Genomic DNA, 25587 nt, shown 5'->3' on the forward strand with positions numbered 1-25587 from the left:
GAAATTACTAAAATCTAAACATTAGAGATATGTATAACTATAAACATAGTCCATATCATTATTATTTAAAAAACAACCTAACTGCCAAATTTAAAAAATGAGTCAATGAATACATATATGTAAAAAAACTCAACAAATAATAATCATAAAATAATAATGACACCAACAAAAATTTAAAATTAGTGCAAAAAAATAACTCAAAATACAAAAATATATATATGAATAAAAGAAACAAAGATATATATATAATATAAACAAAAAAAATATATATAAAAAAAATAAAAAATGAAAGTGCGGGAAACTGTTAATTTCAGCTATTGTCTATAAAACAATTTACGTCAAGATCGACGTTAAGGCCCCATGGATATAAAGTTTCTAATTGACAAATATATCTAGTTTCTAACTGTGAAACAGCCCGAATTTTTTAAGTGCCTCTCCAATGTGGAACAATAGTATCAATTCCAATAAATCTCAAAAGGGAGGGATCTCTCCCATGATGGCGTCTAAAATGTAATGAGAGAGAATGATCTTTAAAACCCTTCCTAATATTATTTATATGATCGGCTCAGGGAGCATATAAATAATATTAGGAAGGGTTTTAAAGATCATTCTCTCTCATTACATTTTAGACGCCATCATGGGAGAGATCCCTCCCTTTTGAGATTTATTGGAATTGATACTATTGTTCCACATTGGAGAGGCACTTAAAAAATTCGGGCTGTTTCACAGTTAGAAACTAGATATATTTGTCAATTAGAAACTTTATATCCACGGGGCCTTAACGTCGATCTTGACGTAAATTGTTTTATAGACAATAGCTGAAATTAACAGTTTCCCGCACTTTAATTTTTTTATTTTATATATTTTTTTTGTTTATTTTATATATATATCTTTGTTTCTTTTATTCATATATATATTTTTGTATTTTGAGTTATTTTTTTGCGCTAATTTTAAATTTTTGTTGGTGTCATTATTATTTTATGATTATTATTTGTTGAGTTTTTTTACATATATGTATTCATTGACTCATTTTTTAAATTTGGCAGTTAGGTTGTTTTTTAAATAATTATGATATGGACTATGTTTATAGTTATACATATCTCTAATGTTTAGATTTTAGTAATTTCTCTCCTTTATGTATGACCCTTTTGGTATAGAGAGATTTGCTCGATCCCAATTGAGGTATTGTCTGCTGTCCTTCTGATAATTTATGACGGACATGCAGACTCTTTTTGAGCTATGACAAAATGGCGCCTGGCTATCGCGCATACGCCTTTCGGTCTATTTAGCTCCGACTTGCACGTCACGGCGTTCACCGGTTCTTTCTCTGAAGATGTGCTCGGCACGTAACGCGTAAGGAGGAGCCTACGCACGCCTTGACGTCACGCCGTCGGAGCATTGTGGAGCTCCGGCGGCCACTACATCTGACAGGACGGTTAGTCCTGTCCGTTTTACATGTGCTAGCTGTTTATGTGTGCTAGCTTTTTTGCCATTTTACTGGATGCATCCTGCTTTATCCCAATAAACAAGTTTTAACTATACTTCACTATGGGCATTTTTTCTTGATCCCTTGTGGGGAGCATTTTTTCTTAGATATCGTTGATGTGCAGTGGAGGAGTGGTGCTTTCTTTGGTGGAGCCGTGATTCCTTTTCTGCCATCCAGTGGATTTATTCTGCCCAGCTCTGTTTTCATCGTGCGGACCTTCATTGATCAAGGGAATACATCTACCCTCTCCATGCTGATGACTACTTTCTGAACTCCATCTTTGCTACATTGCACTATTTATGTGCACTTCTGGTCAGTGTGCATTGTTACCCTAGGTCACCTTTATTGGGACTTTCTTATGAATATATATTTTTGTGTCACATTTATATTTTTAGCGCTGCACTTTATATTTTATTTTCATGTGAGGATTTTTTTGGTTATCCTGTGTGCTTCAGCTGCTTGTCTATCGAAAGCGCTCACTTTTTTGCTCTCTGTTTTAGACTCAGAGTTGTCACTGAAGTGATATTTTCAGTAAAAAAAATACACCAAAGTTAATTTTAGCGCATACCAGCACAATATATTGCCCAGTTTTTGGTAAAATATAAATTGCATTAAGTGAACAGATGCTCAGCAGACCAAGCCTTAAAATTGTGAATGCCCATGACACTGTGACAAACATCAGTACCCAAAATGGTTCATAGCCTACATTTTAAAAACATTTACAGTTTAACAGTTTAGAGTTTGTAGTGAATTATGGCAATAACATTTTTTAGGTGTTCAATTTTTAACTTTTTTTTTACTTAACCTTATCAATTGTCCCCTATGTGAAAGCATGATGGACATGGCAGGTCCTCTAAGGAAACATCATGGGGTTTATTCACTAAAGCTGGAGAGTGCAAAATCAGGCTCACTTCTGCATAGAAACCAATCAGCTTCCAGGTCTTATTGTGCAAGCTTAATTGAACAAGCTGAGCTTGGAAACTGATTGGCTACCATGTACAGCTGCACCAGATTCTGAGTTGACCAGTTTTAGTAAATCCCCCCCCATGGGTCTAATATCACCTATGGACACCAATGAAGCTGATCAAGCACAAATCATGCATGATTAGCTTAATCTCTGGCCATGGAGGTCAGGGAATGGCAGCGCTGAACCCAAAAGCATGACTGGGCCATTTGTTTATTCAGCTGGAGTCCCCTAGAGCTGCATGCAGGCAGCCTATGCTACTCTATGGGGACACGAGGGCTGAAAAGACATATCTGATCATTTTAATGTGACAAGCATGCAGGAGCAGGATGGTAGCTTCGAATGCAGACAGTTTGTGTTTGTGAGTGCTCACCCACCCCTGTATGTCTGACATACTACTAATCAGAAGTAGGCATTTTTTGGCATTCAGAAGGGGGCAGCAAATCAAAATTAGTACTGTGTGAAGGTTATAGGCTGGTGTGAAGAAATGCTATAAAGTAAGAATGCTTCCAAAAATATACGTATATTTTAATAGTTTATTTTTAGCAATTTACAAAATGCAAAGTGAGCGAACAGAAGAAAAATCTACATCAAATCAATATTTGGTGTGACCATCCTTTGGCTTTAAACCAGCATCAGTTCAATTCATCAAGTTCTTTTGAAGAAGCACAAAGAAACGGGCAATGCTGAGGACTATAGATGCAGTGGTTGGCCAAGGAAACCTAATGCAGCAGATGAAAGACACATCATGCTTACTTCCCTTCAACATTAGAAGATGTAAAGCAGTGCCATCAGCACAGAACTGGTGGAAACCAGTGGAATTCAGGTACACCCATCCCCAACCATCACCCAATGGTGATATATGGTATATACAATCATTGGCCACTTTACTAGGTACACCTTGCTAGTACCGGGTTGGACCCCCTTTTGCCTTCAGAACTGCCTTAGTTTGTGGTATAGATTCAACATGGTGTTGGAAACATTCCTCAGAGATTTTGGTCCATATTGACATGATAGCATCCCCCAGTTGCTGCAGATTTATCAGCTGCATATCCATGATGCAAATTTCCTGTTCCACCACATCCCAAAGGTGCTCTGTTGGATTGAGATCTGGTGACTGTAGAAGCCATTGTAGTACAGTGAACTCAATGTGATGTTCAATAAACCAGTTAGAGATGATTTGAGCTTTGAAGCATGGTGCATTATCCTGCTGGAAATAGCCATCATAAGATGGGTACACTGTAGTCATAAAACGATGGACCTGGTCAGCAACAATACTCAGGTAGGCCATAGCATTTAAATGCTCAATTGGCTTAAATGCTCAATTGTTACTAAGGGGGTCCAATGTGTGCAAAGAAAATAATCCCCATACCATAAAACCACCACCACCAGCCTGAACCGTTGATATAAGGCAGGATGGATCCATGCTTTCATGTTTGCACCAATTTCTGACTCTACCATCTGAATGTTGCAGCTGAAATCGAAACTCATCAGACCAGGCATTGTTTTTCCAATCTTCTATTGTCCAGTTCTGGTGAGCCTATGCAAATTGTAGCATCCGTTTCCTGTTCTTAGTTGACACGAGTGGCACCCAATGTGGTCTTCTAGAGCTGTAGCCCATCTGCTTCAACGTTTGATGTGTTGTGCGTTTAGAGATGGCATTCTGTATACCTTGGTTGTAATGAGTCGTTATTTGAGTTAATGTTGCCTTTCTATCATCTTGAATCAGTCTGCCCATTCTCCTCTGACTTCTGACATCAATAAGACATTTTCGTCCACACAACTGCTGCTCACTGGATATTTTCTGCTTTTACGGACCATTCTCTGTAAACCCTGGAAATGAATGTCCATGAAAATCCCAGTAGAGCAGCAGTTTTTTTTAAATACTCAGACCAGCCCGTCTGGCACCAATAACCATGCCATGTTCAAAGTTACTTAAATCGATTTACTTCCCTATTCTGATGCTCGGTTTGAACTTTAGCAAGTCGTCTTCACCACGTCTAGATGCCTAAATGCATTGAGTTGCTGCCATGTGATTGGCTGATTAGCAATTTGTGTTACCATGCAATTGACCAGGTGTACCTAATAATGAAGCCAGTGAGTATACAACTCTTGTAGCGACAAGAACTGCCTGGTTACCCTTGCATCCAGGTCAGTAGGGCATGGTCAGACACCAGACAAAATTTCCTGCCAAGGAGAAAATAGAGTAGGGAGTCCAAAGCATATTTGATGGCTAAAAACTCTTGCTCCACTGCGGTATAATTTCTCTTGCTAACTTCCTACTTAGAAAGACTATGGGGTGTTCCTCCCCATTGACCACGTGGGACAGAAGGGCTCCTAAACCTTTACTGCATGCATCTTTTTGAACAATAAATTCCTTAGAAAAGTTTGGGGTGGCTAGCGCTGAGTACTGCCATAAGGCTGCATCAGCGAGAATCTCTGAGTACCACGATTGTCTCTTGTCATCTCCCATGAAAGGAAGCAAAACCCAAACAATGCTGATATATACTGTACCTGTCTTTCAGGATCCATCCCTTACATCCTGTATGCAATATTCATAATATATTGTATATTTATATATAAAACCTACTATTTGAAAGGATCTAGATAACTTCCATTTTGTATTATGTACGCCATTTTAAGTATTAAGTATTAAGTTAGCATTTTGTAGAGATATTAGAAGTTTAATGAAACTGTTTTTGGTTGTTCAAGGATGTATCAACAGAAGCTAACATGACCCTGACAATGTCTTTGTCTGGCTGTTTTCCAGAAAGTTAGCCAGAACAATTTGTACCAAGAAATGTATATGTTATGTTTCATGTAGTTAGCTCATGATGGAAAGTTACAAGTTACAGTTTTGAAACTCGCTCCCCCCTCCCTTATTATTATATGTAGTCTATATAATCTTATTAATGTCTAATAAACTTTGAACATCTCTGAACATAAGCTGTCGTGATTTCCGTGTTCAAGGGGTGTTCCCAGAATTCTGCTGATAAACCAGGAATCTCTCCACAGACCGGGGGTCTCTGAGGGGAAAGAAAATCATTCCTTTCAGCTGGGGGCTCGTCCGGGATGACCACCCACCTCACTTGGTAAGTAAACCTTTTGTCTTTTTATGACTAAAAGCTCTTTCTTGCCCTGTGTTGAGGGAAGGTCTTGAATCATTCTGTATTGTCTATATAGACCCGTGATAACCTGTAGCTGCTTTTGGTAAAGCAGACTTAACTCTTTGGTAGAGTTACAAAATAGTGCACTATAAAAAAAGGTGTTTTTGGTAAACACAGTTCTCTGGTAGAACACACTGTTTTTGGTAAAACAGTGAAGAGATAACTTTTGGAAAGTTATCAAGAGGTTAATAAGTCTGTGGAGCAGATTCTGGTTTATCTGTCTTTTGCTTTTTCTTTCTGTTGCGTAGAAAAATAAGATAATTTGTTGTGTGGAACAAAATAAGATTTTAAGCTAAAATTGTTTTATCCACTGTCTAAATATGGGTCAAGGAGGTAGTTACCCACCAGGTCCCCCAGAAAAGGGAGAAAATTGTAAGGATTATGTTGCTAGAGTTTGTGGAACGGACTATTATTTAATAAATCCCTGGGTGGATTGTATGGCAGGCTGGACAGAAGCTATAGGGAGTACAGACCCATTCCCAAGAAAGGGGGCAAATGATCCTTTTCATACAGACATGATTAAGGGATTATGTTTGGGGGACAAACAAGCCTTTCCTTGGTATGAGGGGGACCCACAATGGGACCAAGTTTATATGAAGAAAGGGGGAGAAAACTGGTTAAAATGGTCACCGTATTGGGTTGATAATAGCAAGGGAAAGTTCAATTTGATTTTCTCTTTAAAACAAAAGAGGAAGTTGAAATTGGATACATTAAAAATATGCCAGGAAAAGCATCAATCTGAAAAGACATGCAGACCCAAGATTGGACTGAAAACAGTTCAGACACCAATCCCACCCCCCCCCCCGTATAATATATATCCTTCATTAAGTGGTTTTAAAAATGCTGCTGATGATGATTTTTTGATTAGTTTGGGGATGATTACTCCCCAGCCTAATGCCCCTCCAGCCCCTGCTCCTGTCTCTGCAGCTCCAGCCCCTGCTCCTGCCCCTGCCCCTCCAGCCCCTGTCCCTGTCCCTGCGCCACTTCCCGTCCCGGATCTACAACCAATACAGCCAGGCCCCTCCACTAGACCCAAACAGATTATTAGTATAAAATCACCAGAGGAGGGTAGCCAAGTTCAAGGCATCCTTACAGAGAATAATGACAACGAAGGAGAGTTGGAATACGAAGAACAGGGACAGGTAAATATAATAAAATTACAGAAAAGGATGGTCAATGGAGAAGAAGTGACACCAGTCATAGAAAGGGCAGAGAGATGTGGAGGAATTTAGAATGCAGCTTAGATCCATGGATAAGAAACAAGAGGGAAAAAGAGAAGATGAGGGGGTCGTAGGAGGAAAGGAGTTGGCTATATTGACACTACCTTTTCTCACAGCAGGAGAACTAATTCTAAAAAAACCCATAGAATTAGAAGATATTAATAAGATTGTTAAACATTGTCCCAAGCCTACAGTATCTCCTGGAGATACACTTGCTTATTTAAAAAAGGCATGTTTAGGAAGAAATTACACGCAGGAAGATATGAGATTGATCATTGATGGTATTCTGGGAAATAATCCAGCTTGGGATTGGATAAATGTAAAAAGCATTAGTCACATAGAACCAAGTAATACACAGGCTACTGCCTATAAACTAAATACCACAGAAGGGAGAGAAACTATGTGGGAGGAGCTTGACACAGAATTAAAAAGGGTTTTCAAGAATAAGGCTTCCCTCCCTATTGCTACAGCATGTAAACAGAGGGTAGAGGAAACTGTTTCTCCTTACAACACACCTATCAATCCTGTTAAGAAGCCGGATGGCTCTTACAGGTTTGTACAAGATTTGAGGGCCATAAATAATTTGGTGGTTCCATTAGCCCCAATAGTGCCTGACGTGCCATCACTCCTCACCTCCATTCCGTCCGATGCAGAATATTTTACAGTGATTGATTTAACAAATGCATTTTTTCGGTTCCTGTGGACCACCAGACAAGGGCGCTATTTGTATTTATATTACAAAAATTGCCAGATGAGCTGGTGTAGAATGCCTAGGGCTATGTAGATTCGCCTGCAGTCTACTCACTTGCCCTCCAGACCACACTGAGGTCCTGGACCCCTCCCAATGGTTTGGTCCTCATTATATATGTGGATGACCTATTGATTTGTAGTTCAAGTCAGGAGGCCAGTCAGGAGGATAGTTGGTCTCTGTTAGAATGGTTGTCAGGGAATGGTCACAAAGCATCTAAAAAGAAACTGCAATGGGGCCAAAAACAGGTTGAATACCTTGGTTTTATTCTAAGTCATGGTGAGAGGAATGTCAGTCACAAAAGAGCTGCGGCTCTCGTGGGTCTGCCCCGCCCACAAACAAAAAAGGACATGCTAACTTTTCTTGGTATGATTGGTTACTGCCGCCAATGGATACCTGATTTTTCATTCTATGATCACACTCTGAGGTCTGCCACACTTTCAGAATCACCTGACATTCTCACATGGTCAAATGAAATTGTTGATGCCTTTGTGTACCTGAAGAATGCTATGGTAATGGCCCCTGGTCTTGGACTACCTGATTATAAGAAAATGTTTCATCTGTATGCTAGGGAAAATTGTACAACCATGGCGGGGGTCCTGGCTCAGGAACATGGAGGCAAGCTCCGCCCTGTAGCTTTTTTTTCCAAAGTAGTGCCAACTCAGGTTCAGGGCATGCCTGCTTGTCTGAGAGCTGTTGCATCGTGCGCAATTCTGGTGGGAATGGTTATTTCTTTCACATTGGGACATGAAACTACCCTACACACCACACATCAAGTGTCCTTACTACTGAAAAACATACACACTCAACACATGTCAGCACAAAGGTTGAGCGGATATGAAGTGATTCTTCTATCTGATCCCAACTTGATTATTAAATATTCTTCAGCAAATTCAGGCCCTGCTCTAATTTTGAATGCCCTACTGGGGCTAAAGGGGGAACAGGATGAAGTGGCACCAGAACACAATTGTATAACCCACATACAGCAAGACACTTCCCCTAGGTCCGACATGTCAGCTGTGGCTCTTGATGGGGCCCCAGATGTGTTTGTAGATGGCTCATGTTCTAGGCCAAATGATAGTACTTACCATGCAGGATACGGCATTGTGCAACTTCCTGACAAAATACTCGAGGCAAAGCCAATTCCATATCAGTCAGCCCAAGCAGCTGAACTGATTGCCCTTACAAGAGCATGTCAATTATTTGCAGGACAGGATGTCAACATTTACACAGACTCCAAGTACGCCCATGGTGCTGTACATGATTTTGGGGTCATTTGGGAGAGAAGAGGATTCATTGTTGCTGATGGCAAAACCATATCTCACTCTTCTTTGATATCTGATCTACTCAAAGCCATACAGTTACCAAAAACATTAGCCATTCTTCATTGCAGGGCACATACAAATCACAGAGATCATATTGCCAAAGGAAATGCATTAGCAGATAAGGTAGCAAAGGAAGCCGCATTACAACAGGTGGCCAGTGAGCAGATGCCTTTGCTCACTTCAGGCATCACAACTACCCCACATGACCAGATGTATGCAGATTTACAAAAATTTGCTACAAAAATCGATTTAGCAGACTGGGATGGTTCTGGAGCACAACTAGATCCAGCTTCTGGTCTAGTGTGCTTAGAGGGGAAACCATGCATTCCCATGTCACGTGCCCCATTGTTCATTGCACAGTACCACGGTCTAGGACATAGAGGATGGAAAACGACATGTGAAACATTATTGATGGATTTTTACATTACAGGTTTATCTAGGTTGGTGAAAGAATATGTTTCTAGGTGCATTACATGTATAAGGAACAATCCACAGAACCCAAAGAAATCACAACACCAGCATCTAGTGTACCCAACTACACCTTTCACCCATTTACAAATAGATTTTACCCACATGCCAAAAACAGGACAGAGGCAAGAGTTTTTGTTGGTAATGGTGGATATGTTCAGCAGATGGGTGGAAGCATTTGTCACTAATAAAGAAGATGCACAAACTGTAGTCAGAATTCTCACACAGGAGATAATACCCAGATGGGGATGTCCGCTGCAGATAAATTCTGATAACGGACCAGCTTTTGTGGTCAAGGTATGTCAAGATTTGGTAAAAGTACTTAAGATAGATTGGAAGTTTCATATTCCCTATCATCCTCAAAGTTCGGGTATAGTAGAAAGGATAAACAGGACGATTAAGGATAAGTTGAGGAAGGCCACTGGAGGAACCTATACCCACTGGAAGAAGATGTTACCTGCAATTCTAGCAGAGGTAAGAATGACACCTAATAAGACTACAGGGTTATCTCCTTTTGAAATATTAATGGGAAGACCGTTCCCCACTCCTTGGGCTAGACAGCCACTTATGTTAGAAAGAGGGGACCTTGACCTGGTACAACAAGAATATGTGAGAAAATTGATTCAAACTTTAGATCAGATTGAAAGAAATGTTGCTCGCACCTCTCCTTTATCTTTTCAGGAACCAACACACCTTTTCCAAGTGGGAGATGTTGTAGTGGTCCGCCAACTCGCTAAAGACAAGAAGCAAGGCTACCCCTTTGGACCAACTACTACGGTGATAGCGGTTACCAGAACGGCTGTTCTGGTGGAGAATTCCCAGTCCTGGATCCATGCTAGTCGAGTGAAGAAGGTGAACCAAACACCTGAGAAACATGAGATGGAAAAAGGAGGTGAAGTATGAGAGAAAAATCCTCGAAGAGTGGGTGAAGTAAGTGAAAAAGGCCCTGAAGATGAAATTTTTTACTGCCCCTCATGGTGCTTTGAAACTCTGGGTCCTATTGGGCACACTGACTGTGCTCTTTTTCCTGCCAGTATGGATCCTAACTAACTGTATTTATCACCCTGAGGACTTGGGCCTAATAAAAGGTATCTGTGGTCAAGGACTAGTTTTAAATGAGACCCAGATAACCAAAAGTGAAAGAAAGTCAAAAAGAAAGTTTTGAAGAGAACAATCTTTTTCAGGAAAAATGTTGATGATGCAGTTTAAATATGCTTATGCTCAAAAGTCAGGTTCTGATAACTGTTGGATATGTAGTAAGTTACATCCTAGCACATATGAAATTCCTCTTCTGGCCGCTCCAGTCAAAATATTTTTGTTAATAAAAGGGAATGTAAGTATTGGTTTGACCAATATTACTTCTAATGCCACCATATCTTTTCCAACTCTGGGAGTCACTCAACTCCCCGATTGGTGTTCTGGACTGGGGAATACTTCCCACAAGGGAAAGGGGAATGTGCTCTCAGTCCATATTAAATATATCTGATCCTGGAAGGAGGGATGGAACTTCTTCTGTGAAACTCTGGCAAGTAAATGGTAAAACCCTGAATGAAAGTTTAGAAGGGATACAAGATAATGTGGGGAAAACTATGTTTGGAAAACTTCTTTTTTATTTTACACTTGTTGTCACCCCTGAATTTCATTCTGCAATACAAAAATTGCCGATCTCCTTGGGAAACAATACCTATATCTGTTGTGGTAAGATCTGTTACCCTTGGATACCGAGTAATGTCCAGGGCTGGTGCTATGTAGCCCAATTAGTGCCAATTATGGCAGCTATAGACCAAAAGGAACACCAGGTAAAAGCCAGTACATACCCAAAATACCAACTAACTCTGAGACAGAGAAGGGAAACCAAACAAGAAAAGGTAGATCTATTCTCTACAGGGGATAAGGTTTGGTCATGGTTTCCTACTTACACTGGATGGGGAATAACACTTATGAACAAAATTAATAATACACAAACATTATTGATGACATACTGGAGAGGAACTCTAAGGACATAGGGTTGCTAAATACTGAGACCAGAGCTATTAGAAAACAGCTGGAGATGCAAGAATTAGCTATTGAAAGTATGAGTGCTGCTCTGACAGGTTTGTGTGAGATGACAGAGGATTATGAATGTTGTACTTGGATATATAATAGCACAATGACTGTTCTAGATTATTATGAAATAATAAAGCAACACAGGGAACAGGTAGATGGTTTGATGGAAGAAGCTAGAGCTATAGGGAAAGATGGATGGACTCCTTTTGATTGGTTAGGATCAGGATTTGGTTCCATCTTTTCATGGATGAAAGGTATCACTGTAAGCATAGTCATGATATTGTTTTTTGTTTTATCTTTATATCTATGTTTTAAATGCTCATTATATTGCATTGCTAGAGCTACAAAGCTGCAAAATACAAATGAAGGTTATCTGGCTATGTAAAGAATTGAGATCATGTTCATGATCTCAGAGGGGATTGAAAGGATCTAGATAACTTCCATTTTGTATTATGTACGCCATTTTAAGTATTAAGTATTAAGTTAGCTTTTTAGAGATATTAGAAGTTTAATGAAACTGTTTTTGGTTGTTCAAGGATGTATCAACAGAAGCTAACATGACCCTGACAATGTCTTTGTCTGGCTGTTTTCCAGAAAGTTAGCCAAAACAATTTGTACCAAGAAATGTATATGTTATGTTTCATGTAGTTAGCTCATGATGGAAAGTTACAAGTTACAGTTTTGAAACTCGCTCCCCCCTCCCTTATTATTATCTGTAGTCTATATAATCTTATTATTGTCTAATAAACTTTGAACATCTCTGAACATAAGCTGTCGTGATTTCCGTGTTCAAGGGGTGTTCCCAGAATTCTGCTGATAAACCAGGAATCTCTCCACAGACCGGGGGTCTCTGAGGGGGAAAGAAAATCATTCCTTTCACTATTATACAAATATATATTATATATTTGTATGATAACAGTAGTTTTTAAAGTAGACGTGTTTTTTTTCATTTCGGATGCAGTAATTGAAGGTTATAACCCCTGTCATGTTTATTTTGAAATGTGTGCCATTGGGGAGATTTACCTTCACTTCCTGTCCCATAGCCAAAACAGGTCACCAGAACTTGTGTCCCCATTGGAAGAATTCCCCTCTATTACTTTTCTGGGGCGACCCAAAATTTGGGATTTTCTTTTACTCTCACTTTCGATGACAACAGTAAAAAGAACAAATAGAGAGGACAAATCTCCTGGCTAGGTTCACACCTATGCAGTTTGCATTTGATCTGTTTCTGCAGTGCTTTTTGCAGTGCATTTTTGCACATGCATTTTTTACGCGTTTTTTTCCAACTTATTGCTGAGTAAATTAAAATGCAAAACACTTAAAAAATGCATTAAAACGGCACTACATGCATTTCTGCAGCATCTCCATTGAAGTCTATTGAACCAAAAAACACAGTTTTAAAATAAGTCCCTAACCCTTTCCAAAAAAAAAAAAACGGGTGAAAACGCAGAGACGTGAATGTGTCCCATAGGAAATCATGTTAAATGGACTGTAGTGCATTTCTGCAAAAATGTACCACAATTCGTTTAGGTGTGAACCTAGATTAATGAGGGCACAGACAGCAATAAACAACCTCACCCCCATTCTATCCAAAAGTAAAAAAAAAAACAAAAACAAACACAGCTTGCCTTAGTGCTCTCAGAAGTAGACACCATATATACTATAAAATTATTTTTTCCTAGATCCTATTCTTTTTGTTTTCTAAAGAGTTCTCTTTTACGTTAATGTTAACATTTATTCAAGATTCAATGCACCTAAATCTACTAATACCACAATGTAATCTAAACATTGCAACTGTGTTTAACCACTGTACAGGATGCCAGGAATGGGACCTGGATGGGTGCTATGTGGCGCCGATATTTGGATTATGGTCTCTTTATGGGAAAAAAAGGTGTGTGTACTCAGGGGTCTCAGCTGTCTTGGGTTAATCACGTAAAGGAGAGGAATGACTTGCAGTTCTCTCTGTATTACCATAGACGTATTCGAGAACCCGAAATTTTGGAGGTTTGCCATATGGGAGGTTCCACAAGCGTCCACAGGCTTCTCACTGTTCAAGCTAGTGTATGGGTGAAGACCCCGGGGGTTGCTTGACGTATTGCAGGTGGCTAGAATACTGTCTAGGTCACAAACCCAACAAGCAAAAGTTTTTGCAGAAAAAGAGAGAATTTTTTTCAGGATTGCCTGTTCGCAACAACATCATTGATCATGACATTGTAACAGAGCCCAATGTAAAGACCTGTTTAAAGCCCTATCGTATCCCAAAAGCCCATAGAATGGCAATGTTCGAAGAAGTGAAAAGAATGCTTGAGCGTGATGTCATTGAAAAGTTGCAGAAGGACTGGTTGAGTCCCATCGTGTTGGTACCAAAACCTAATAGCACCCTGTGCTTCTGCAATGAGTTTAAGAAACTTAATGAAGTTTCCAAATTTGATGCCTATCTGATGCCTCAGGTAGACGAGTTAATTGAGAGGTTGGGCCTCGCCAGTATATAACCACGTTGGACCTCACCAAAGGCTACTGGCAGATTCCCCTCACCAAGGAAGCCAGCTTTTTCCACCCCAGAAGGCCACTTTTCAATATAAAAGAATGCCTTTTGGCTTACATGCCAAAGGGCATTACGCCCGCATCGGCAATATCTACCTGGATGATATCATTTTCAGTACTGATTGGGAGATGCATCTTCCCCGGGTTCAGGCAGTGATAGACTCCAAAAAAAGCAGGGTTCACAATTAATCCCAAAAATGGGATGAAGGAGGCCAAGTACCTAGGGTACATTGTGGGTAGGGATCTAGTGAAAACTCAAATGAATAAAAGGTGGAAGCTATACAGAACTGGCCCCATCCCCTAACCAAAAAAACAGGTTAGAGCATTTTTGGACATTGTTGGCTACTACTGGAGGTTCATCCCCAACTTTTCCACCATTGCTGTACCATTAACAGACTTAACAAAAGGCAGGAAGTCAGTAATGGTAAAGTGGAATGCAGATGTAGAGGAAACTTAAGACTGCATTGTAACAGTATCCGGTGCTTGTAGTCCCTGATTTTTCTAAAGAGTTTATGGTGCAGACAGATGCCTCAAATGAGGGCTTAGGAGTGGGCTTGTCTCAAGTGGTCAGTGGGGAAGAGCACTCAGTAGTTTTTCTCAGTAGGAAACTGACAGCAGCAGAGAAAAACTATGCTGTAGTGGAGAGAGAGAGTCTCGCCATCAAATGGACTCTGGACTTTTTGCGATACGTTCTGCTAGGCAGGAGGTTTCGCCTGGTGTCAGACCATGCCCCATTGACCTGGATGAGACAAAACAACTATGCCAATGCCAGGGTGAAGAAATGGTTCCTTTCTCTCAAGGAGTTCAACTTTGGAGTAGACCACAAACTTAAGTGCAAGTGCATTGTCTGATGTCAAATGATGCCTCCAACACCTCCGTCTTGAGGCAAAGCGGAGGATATTATTTTGTTGAGTGACCAATTGAATAGATAGTTATATGATCACTAAATTGTGCCAAATGAAGCTAACCAAATTGCGTAATTAACTAGCTGCCACTTTTCTTACTGTGTTAAACATATTCAAGCTCTACTGCCTGCAGGTTAGCTCCTCTCCATCTGGGCCCCCTCCCAGGCTCCTCTCTCTAACCTCACATCCTCTCCTGCCACTGAGTAGGCTCCCTTATTCTTAAAGGTTGTCCTAGCCCCTTGCCAAGCCTCCTGTTGGGGATTGGCCATGATCCTCCAAGAGTACAGACTAGCCACTACTCAGATCCCCCTACTGCTTCTAGACCTTTCTCCAAAGTTCTAGAGCAGGGGGAAATTCCAGAGGGTTGGTCTGTAGAGTTTCTCAGCTCTGACCATAATTTGACCCCTGATAGCTATCACACCCAAGCTGTTACTCAGCCCTCCTTGCTAACAACTGAAGTCTAGTTCCCCCTAGCTGACTAGGAGTGTGCTACACAAATTACAATTAATACAGATTACTTAGCAACTAGAGATGAGCAAATTATTCAAAAATTAGATTCGGCTGATTCGCCGAATTTGCGGGAGAAATTCGTTCCGATGCGAATTTATTCGCTGCGAATTTAACTAATTAAAAGGGTTTCTAGGCTTCAGAGAGCCTTTATATTAGTGCAGAACACTGTACCTTTAATTTAAATGCCCTTGGAGTCTGCTGGGGAAGAGAAATAATACTGTCAGTCAGTATGACATGCAGATGAGTGCCGTCGATCTTAGAATCACCGCACACTTCACTCATTTGGGCAGTCACGGGGCACGACGAAGAAGAAGAAGAAGAATGAAAAGAAGAAGAAGAAGAAGAATGAAAAGAAGAAGAAGAAGAATGAAAAGAAGAAGAATGAAAAGAAGAATGAAAAGAAGAAGAAGAAGAATGAAAAGAAGAAGAAGAAGAATGAAAAGAAGAATGAAAAGAAGAAGAAGAAGAATGAAAAGAAGAAGAAGAAGAATGAAAAGAAGAATGAAAAGAAGAATGAGAAGAATGAAAAGAAGAAGAAGCATGAAAAGAAGAATGAAAAGAAGAAGAAGAAGAATGAAAAGAAGAATGAAAAAAAGAATGAGAAGAATGAAAAGAAGAATGAAAAGAAGAAGAAGAATGAAAAGAAGAATGAGAAGAAGAATGAAAAGAAGAATGAGAAGAAGAATGAGAAGAATGAAAAGAAGAATGAGAAGAATGAAAAGAAGAAGAAGAAGAATGAAAAGAAGAAGAAGAATGAAAAGAAGAAGAAGAAGAATGAAAAGAAGAATAAGAATGAAAAGAAGAATGAAAAGAAGAAGAAGAATGAAAAGAAAAAGAATGAAAAGAAGAATGAACTATATTACTATATCAGTCTCTAATGGATGCTGGAGAGTTAAACCCCCTAACACCTGCTGTGCCCATTATGAGGGGTTCCCACCATCCCTGTGCTGAGGTTCTGGGTATGCACACCTGCTGTGCCCATTATGAGGGGTTCCCACCATCCCTGTGCTGAGGTTCCAGGTCTGCACACCTGCTGCGCCCATTATGAGAAGTTCCCACCATCCCTGTGCTGAGTTCCTGGGTCTGTACACCTGCTCTGCCCATTAGGAGGAGTTCCCACCATCCCTGTGCTAAATTCCTGGGTCTGTACACCTGCTGTTCCCATTATGAGGGGTTTCTACCATCCCTGTGCTGAGGTCCCAGGTCTGCACACCTGCTGCGCCCATTACTAGGGGTTCCCACCATCCCTGTGCTGAGGTTCTGGGTATGCACACCTGCTGCGCCCATTATGAGAAGTTCCCACCATCCCTGTGCTGAGTTCCTGGGTCTGTACACCTGCTCTGCCCATTAGGAGGAGTTCCCACCATCCCTGTGCTAAATTCCTGGGTCTGTACACCTGCTGTTTCCATTATGAGGGGTTTCTACCATCCCTGTGCTGAGGTCCCAGGTCTGCACACCTGCTGCGCCCATTACTAGGGGTTCCCACCATCCCTGTGCTGAGGTTCTGGGTATGCACACCTGCTGTGCCCATTATGAGGGGTTCCTACCATCCATGTGCTGAGATTCCGGGTCTGCCCACCTGCTTTACCCATTATTAGGGGTTCCCACTGTCCCTGTGTTGAATTCCTGGGTCTGTATGTACACCTGCTGTGTCCATTGTGAGGGATTCCCACCATTCCTGCACTGAGTACCTGAGTCTGTACACCTGCCAAAAGAAAGTTTCAGGATTTTGAAGGAGCAAAATACAGTAATACTGGAACAAAAATGAGCTGCGTGGTGGAGTTGCCAGAAGAAGAAGAAAAGAAGAAGAAGAAGAGGAATGAAAAGAAGAATGAAAAGAAGAAGAAGAATGAAAAGAAGGAGAAGAAGAATGAAAAGAAGAATGAAAAGAAGAAGAAGAAGAATGAAAAGAAGAAGAATGAAAAGAAGAATGAGAAGAATGAAAAGAAGAAGAAGAAGAATGAAAAGAAGAATGAAAAGAAGAAGAAGAATGAAAAGAAGAAGAAGAAGAATGAAAAGAAGAATGAAAAGAAGAATGAGAAGAATGAAAAGAAGAATGAAACGAAGAAGAAGAATGAAAATAAGAATGAGAAGAAGAATGAAAAGAAGAATGAGAAGAAGAATGAGAAGAATGAGAAGAATGAAAAGAAGAATGAAAAGAAGAAGAAGAATGAAAAGAAGAAGAATGAAAAGAAGAATGAAAAGAAGAAGAAGAAGAATGAAAAGAAGAAGAAGAAGAATGAAAAGAAGAATGAAAAGAAGAATGAGAAGAATGAAAAGAAGAAGAAGAATGAAAAGAAGAATGAAAAGAAGAATGAGAAGAATGAAAAGAAGAAGAAGAAGAATGAAAAGAAGAAGAATGAGAAGAAGAATGAGAAGAATGAAAAGAAGAATGAGAAGAAGAATGAGAAGAATAAAAAGAAGAATGAGAAGAATGAAAAGAAGGAGAAGAATGAAAAGAAGAATGAGAAGAAGAATGAAAAGAAGAATGAGAAGAAGAATGAGAAGAATGAAAAGAAGAATGAGAAGAATGAAAAGAAGAATGAAAAGAAGAAGAAGAAGAATGAAAAGAAGAAGAATGAAAAGAAGAATGAAAAGAAGAATGAGAAGAATGAAAAGAAGAATGAAAAGAAGAAGAAGAATGAAAAGAAGAATGAGAAGAAGAATGAAAAGAAGAATGTGAAGAAGAATGAGAAGAATGAAAAGAAGAATGAGAAGAATGAAAAGAAGAATGAAAAGAAGAAGAAGAAGAATGAAAAGAAGAATGAAAAGAAGAAGAAGAAGAATGAAAAGAAGAAGAAGAAGAATGAAAAGAAGAAAGAAAAGAAGAATGAGAAGAATGAAAAGAAGAAGAAGAAGAAGAATGAAAAGAAGAATGAAAAGAAGAAGAAGAAGAATGAAAAGAAGAAGAAGAATGAAAAGAAGAATGAGAAGAATGAAAAGAAGAAGAAGAAGAATGAAAAGAAGAATGAAAAGAAGAAGAAGAATGAAAAGAAGAAGAAGAAGAATGAAAAGAAGAATGAAAAGAAGAATGAGAAGAATGAAAAGAAGGATGAAAAGAAGAAGAAGAATGAAAAGAAGAATGAGAAGAAGAATGAAAAGAAGAATGAGAAGAAGAATGAGAAGAATGAAAAGAAGAATGAGAAGAATGAAAAGAAGAATGAAAAGAAGAAGCAGAAGAATGAAAAGAAGAAGAAGAAGAATGAAAAGAAGAATGAGAAGAATGAAAAGAAAAATGAAAAGAAGAAGAAGAATGAAAAGAAGAATGAGAAGAAGAATGAAAAGAAGAATGAGAAGAATGAAAAGAAGAATGAAAAGAAGAAGAAGAAGAAGAAGAAGAATGAAAAGAAGAATGAAAAGAAGAAGAAGAAGACTGAAAAGAAGAATGAAAAGAAGAATGAGAAGAATGAAAAGAAGAAGAAGAAGAATGAAAAGAAGAATGAAAAGAAGAAGAAGAAGAATGAAAAGAAGAATGAGAAGAATGAAAAGAAGAAGAAGAAGAAGAATGAAAAGAAGAATGAAAAGAAGAAGAAGAATGAAAAGAAGAAGAAGAAGAATGAAAAGAAGAATGAGAAGAATGAAAAGAAGAATGAAAAGAAGAAGAAGAATGAAAAGAAGAATGAGAAGAAGAATGAAAAGAAGAATGAGAAGAATGAAAAGAAGAATGAGAAGAATGAAAAGAAGAATGAAAAGAAGAAGAAGAAGAAGAATGAAAAGAAGAAGAAGAAGAATGAAAAGAAGAATGAAAAGAAGAATGAGAAGAATGAAAAGAAGAAGAATGAAAAGAAGAAGAAGAATGAAAAGAAGAATGAAAAGAAGAAGAAGAAGAATGAAAAGAAAAAGAAGAAGAATGAAAAGAAGAATGAGAAGAATGAAAAGAAGAAGAAGAATGAAAAGAAGAATGAGAAGAAGAATGAAAAGAAGAATGAGAAGAAGAATGAAAAGAAGAATGAGAAGAATGAAAAGAAGAATGAAAAGAAGAAGAAGAAGAATGAAAAGAAGAAGAAGAATGAAAAGAAGAATGAAAAGAAGAATGAGAAGAATGAAAAGAAGAAGAAGAATGAAAAGAAGAATGAGAAGAAGAATGAAAAGAAGAATGAGAAGAAGAATGAGAAGAATGAAAAGAAGAATGAAAAGAAGAAGAAGAATGAAAAGAAGAAGAAGAATGAAAAGAAGAATGAAAAGAAGAAGAAGAAGAATGAAAAGAAGAAGAAGAAGAAGAAGAATGAAAAGAAGAATGAAAAGAAGAACGAGAAGAATGAAAAGAAGAAGAATAATGAAAAGAAGAAGAAGAAGAAGAAGAATGAAAAGAAGAATGAAAAGAAGAAGAAGAAGACTGAAAAGAAGAAGAAGAAGAATGAAAAGAAGAAGAATGAAAAGAAGAAGAATGAAAAGAAGAATGAGAAGAATGAAAAGAAGAAGAAGAAGAATGAAAAGAAGAATGAAAAGAAGAAGAAGAAGAATGAAAAGAAGAAGAAGAAGAATGAAAAGAAGAATGAAAAGAAGAAGAAGAAGAATGAAAAGAAGAAGAATAAGAATGAAAAGAAGAATGAAAAGAAGAATGAGAAGAATGAAAAGAAGAATGAAAAGAAGAAGAAGAAGAATGAAAAGAAGAATGAAAAGAAGAATGAGAAGAATGAAAAGAAGAATGAAAAGAAGAAGTATTCCAGTACAGCAAAAAGTGTATCTGCAGAGAGCTCCACTATTTCTGACAGTTCTCTGACAGTTCCTTCACATTTACAGCGGTTGAAACATTGTATCTGTTTCCAAATAAAAACATCTGTATCCTAAATGGAAACAAATAGATACAATGTTTCAACCGCTGTAAATGTGAAGGAACTGTCAGAGAACTGTCAGAAATAGCGGAGCTCTCTGCAGGGACACTTTTTGCCGGCTGATCGGGAAAAATCCGATTCGCGCACCCGAAGTTGGCTAATATTCGGATTCGGCACGAATCGAATTTTTCCTGAAATTCGAAACGAATTCCACTTCGCCTGGTTCGATTCGCTCATCTCTATTAGCAACCCAAAATGAATGGTTCTGTATTCTCTAAAAGCAGTAGTATTGGGAGGTGGGTAGGGGATGGATCCAAGGGTGTTCAGAAGAGGGTATGGGGCAGAAACAAGGGGGAGTACCTGCACCTATTATCTGAGAAAAAAACCCTATATGTATTAAATTTCAGTCCTTTTTATATAGCACATATCCTTTATATCCACTGGCCTGGCCACAAAAGGAGCACAATGAAATTTTACCATTGTAGAACAAATTTGATTTAGGTCTACAGGATGTTTAAATGTTTCTTCTCCCTCAACTTCACATGGCCTTGCCCTTCACATGTCCTCCTTGCCCCCTTTGCCCTTTACATGGGAGAAGCTTGAGCCCATCTGAGCAGTTCTAGCTTGAACGTTTACCCCTGACAGGCATTTACAACAATGATCTTTCAATATATATTATTATACCTTTGATAAGTAGCAGCCCATTTCTTTAGATAATTTCATAATTCTAGATCATTTCATAATTCTTACTGAAATTTCTTATTTTCAGGCTTGAAATTCTGCCTATTCATATCTATCATGTGCACACCCAGTTAAAGCAGTCAAGTTAGACTGCTCTATTTCATGCAACTGCAACAAGCAGCCTTTATCCAAACTGAGGTTGTAACCAAGGAAGGTGCCCCATACACAATACCTGGGATGAGGTTATTGCCTATAAGCTATAGTTGGTTTGCCTGAAATGACATTCTTCACAATGCATAAGACCAAGGGCTGTGTTGTTTCTCAGCCAGACAGAATGCCAGTCAAACAGGAAAGAATGGCTTCCTTTAAAGGTTGGCGCCTGTTCAGCTCCTGTAGACATTTTTTTATGGCATTAGGGCTTCACTGAAGGTGATGCTGGGTATTTTCACGCTCCTTTCCTGTTTCCTATTGGAATAACAAGAGTAGAAAACAGGCAGGGGATTTTGACAGGAAAAAAAATTCTGACTTTAGGGGGCATTTTGACTGTACAATGTAAATGCAGCAGTTGATTTAAGTCTTTATAACAATTGCGTTTTTGCAAAAATTATAATTTATTCTGGAAAGTTTAGCTTGGAAATTGAGTTATACTGTGATGCCAGTTTAAGATACAGGAAGAAAGGCCACGTGGTCTCAAAGAGCTCATTCAAACACGTATGCATGAGTATAACTGTAAACCGCATACACATGATGAGAATATTCGACGAATGATCATCCATTTTTTTTTAAATTTTGAATGCTAATCTCATATCGAAAGAGAAAAGGTTACTAAATTTATGAAAATTCCTGTAAAAACAGAATACAAAATTCTGAAGGGATTAATGTATTTGTATTGTATTTTTGGACAAAAACTGTACTGATTAAACAAACATTGTACGATCTGGTATCACATGAAAATTCTTGTACAACAGAATAAAAATTCCAAAGTGATGTAACGTATTTCTATTATATTTTTGGATGAAAACTGTACTGATTAAACGAAAATTGTACGATCTGCTATTATACGAGAAAACTTTTCATGCTTGTCCTCTCAAATTTCAGATGAAAGCCGTGTATGAATGATCAGATTATTGTACAATCGCTTTGAAAAAGGTGTTTTTCTTATCGTGTGTACTAGGCTTTATAGTCTGAACACTGTTCAGACTGATTACTGCTGTCGGTGGTCTTTTTGGGCTGTAGGGCACTGGCCGGCGGGCTTGTGAATAGTGTATATCCGTCATCAAAGTTTCAACCTACACAAGGGTTCAGGGTTTGTTGGATTACAGTGTTCATGTATTTTGTGCGACAACTACTACAGTATTCAGTAGAGAGATATTCTTCAATCAGTAGATGACAGTGTTTATAAATTTGTAGCAGCATCTATGGCAGAAAAGCACATGTGGACTGGGCACTGTCTGTTCTGTAGGACTATATACAGATGTATATGTACAGTATATGTAGTGACCTTCCACGGGGACTGTTGTGTAATCACAAAAGGGGATATCTTACTTGCAAAGACTAACATTACAGATGAATTGTATCAGCTGAACAGCAATGAGGTGGTTAATATTGCCAAGGAGGAAAAACATTCTGCATTCACACATGGTACTGAAGTCCTGACATAATAAAGAAATTAATTGAAAATGACTATGCAAGTGGAATATAAAATACTTCGTGTAATCAAACAATGAAGTGCTCCAGCTGTATAAAAGGAAAAATGACATAAAAGGCCTTTCCAAAGCAGAGTAACAACAGAACTAAAAACCTCTGAACCTAATTCATTCAGATATTTGCGGTCCATTGAAAAATTCCACTACCACAGAAAATCAGCTGAAAACTCCATATAAACCGTGGAATGAAAAGGCCATGACTTTGAACCATCTAAAACATTTTGGAATCAAATGTACATATCCTAAAAGAAAAAAACCTACAAAATGGTATGCTCACGCCAAGGAAGGTGTACTTGTGGGGTACAGTGAATTTCAAAAGGGATACAGAATTATACACCAAGGCACAAACCAGTTAACCATCAGTAGAAATGTATGTCAATGAAACTTCAGTGTGTTCAAAATTTCATGAACTAACACAAATGCTTCAAACTTAGGGAAATTCCACATCAGTGTCACATGAAGATAAGCAACAAAATGACACAGAAATAGAACTGTAACACCCTGCAGAAATACTGTTTGCAGGATGTTGAATGGACACAATATGGCAGTGTTCTGCAGCCCAGTTACACAGACTCTGTTAAAAAGCTTTGTGGGATTTGTAGGCTAATTAACAGAACTTCACTGTCTGACATGGAGCTGGTGCACTACATTTCCCAGAGGAGACGGTGGATGGGCAGGGATAGATAAATACAGAAGCCCGGGAACCAGAGGACAGGAAGTGGACAGAGAGCTGGGGAGCAGGTGTAAGGAGAAAACCTTGGGGGATGCCGAAGGTCCAAGTCAGACCAGACCGCAGAGAGAGGGAACGAGAGAAGGAGCTGCTAAGCATCAACACCACTGATGGATAGTCCTGTGAGCAGGCAGGCTGGAGTGCTGCTGTCCAGAGGATCTCTGGAGGAGGAACCACAAGGAAACAGGGACCCCCATCTACAGAACGACTTTCCAACATCTGACCAAGACCATAGACTGGGTGAGAGAATATCATATTCAAGCCATCCACATTGCACATGACATTACCCAGTTCAGTTATTATCTTCTCAGCTTGATTACTATTATTGTTTCTCCAGTTACAAGTGTTAAGTTGTTCGGCATACTAGTTATAGTTATTAAAGTTCCAGCATATCGAATCACAGAGGCCTACTGTACCATCTGCAGGCCCAGCTGTATTATTGCTTCTATTATATTCTGCCCTTTCACCAGGGAGCCCCTCGCATTCCCATTGTGACCTAAGGAAGAACTCCACTTGTCCATTTCTACCCATTGTCAAATTTTACTTTTCATTATGAGTGTGCCAAAAGGGATACTATTTGAATGCAACATCACATAAGGGGGCAGCTCCTTGCCCTTGTGTTTACACTCTATTAAAGGAGCTCCTATCCCTCTGCTTAAAGGAGGATTTAAAGCCCTCACGTACACCAACTAGGGTCCCATGAAGCGTGCAGAAGATCAAACACTGCAGTTAAAGGGACATTAGTCTATTCAATTGAAGAGTTGTCTTTTTTCCCTCAGAATTGGCTCAGCCCTCAGCCACTGAGAAGTGAGTTATCCTCTTTGCTTGACAGTTTTTTTGTGACTAACTGGGAAAAAACATTTCAGGACTGGGACTATTGTTTAAATTCTGAATTTCAGGACCTCTAGAACCGATTCAGATTGTGCTGTGTTGTGACCTTTTCTTGAAGTTATTAGAGTGACAGCTATTTTATGCACATATTTTCCTGTTGCTTTACTGTGCTTACAGTATATTTTTATTTCAGTACAACCAGAATATCAGTTCACGCTAAACAGTGTGTGAATATATTTTATTGTTGCAGCCAGAGGATTCTTCTGGCCATAGATTTATGGTGTTGTCAGCAGGGGCTGAGCTTCCAGAGTGGGGGCCCCACCGAGGGGCTAGTGCTACAGAAATTAAACCAGATAGTCCAAATACTGTAAAAGGAAAGGGAAAAAAAAGTACCACAAGAGGCTTCTATCAGGAAATCCACCAGAAACAATAAAAGGCATCCCAGCCAAAAGTCTCTATGTTGCTCACGAAGCATTAAAACTAGAGCCAGATTCATGGGATGAGATTCCAACCCATGAGAAACAAAATGTAATTGTGCTTATGTATTGTGACACTAATAACATGACTGCAGATGATTTGATAAGAAACAGATTTATAGAACTAAGATCTGAAATAGGATTAGTTGTTGAGTGGGGGTGTTGGAATACAATGTTCATCTATTTTGTGCAGCAACTACATCAGTATTTAGTAGAGATATATTCTTCAACAAGTAGATGGCAGTGTTTATAAGTTTGTAGCTGCATCTATGATATACCCTATATCCTTTCTCTGAATAACATTTCCTGTTTTCTTTGTTACAAGGAAGCAGAAAAGCACATGTGGACTGGTGTTTTGTTCACTAAAGAGACCAAGAGCTCATATTAGTTGTCACTTTGCTGAACATCCACTCAGAGGACACTGAATTCCTAGGAGGCAATTCATTTTCTAAAGACAGTATTGTGGTTTCAGCTGAAACAGTCAAATATCTGTCATTTTGCAGTGTAGTAGAGAAGGAAACTGTCCTCATTTGTTATTCTTCAATCAAGTCTATTGCTTAAAACAAACAAAACATCTGCTTCTCCGAGCCACTAACTAAACTCATATCTGTTGGAGACTAACAGGGTGGTACAAACAGTATCCTACAAAAAAAAAAAAAAAATAGAGTCCATTTTTTTTTTGGTGTTGGACGACTAAGTGGTCAAGAATAGCCAGGCAGTCCTTTTCAGAGCCCTCAAAAATAAGAAAACATGCCTAACTAAACTACGATAACTATCTACAATAAATATTTCTGCCTAGCAGGGTGTTATGATCCTGTGGGCAGAACAAAGGCACTTCAGCATTGCATCGGTTTTTCAGTAAAAGAAATTAAGGGGGAGCCCCTCCATTTGCTAAAGGAGAACAGAACAGAGTTCTAGACCTCACCCCATGTCTTCTCCAGCAAGCACACATCTGGCAAGAAAAGGTGAGTGGTGCTAGTCCAGCCTAGCCTGCAAAAGAACAAA

The sequence above is a fragment of the Staurois parvus genome, unplaced genomic scaffold (assembly GCF_062004578.1).
Source record: "Staurois parvus isolate SC_StPar_1 unplaced genomic scaffold, SC_StPar_1.0 ptg000154l, whole genome shotgun sequence".
NCBI classification, from domain to species: Eukaryota; Metazoa; Chordata; class Amphibia; order Anura; family Ranidae; genus Staurois; species Staurois parvus.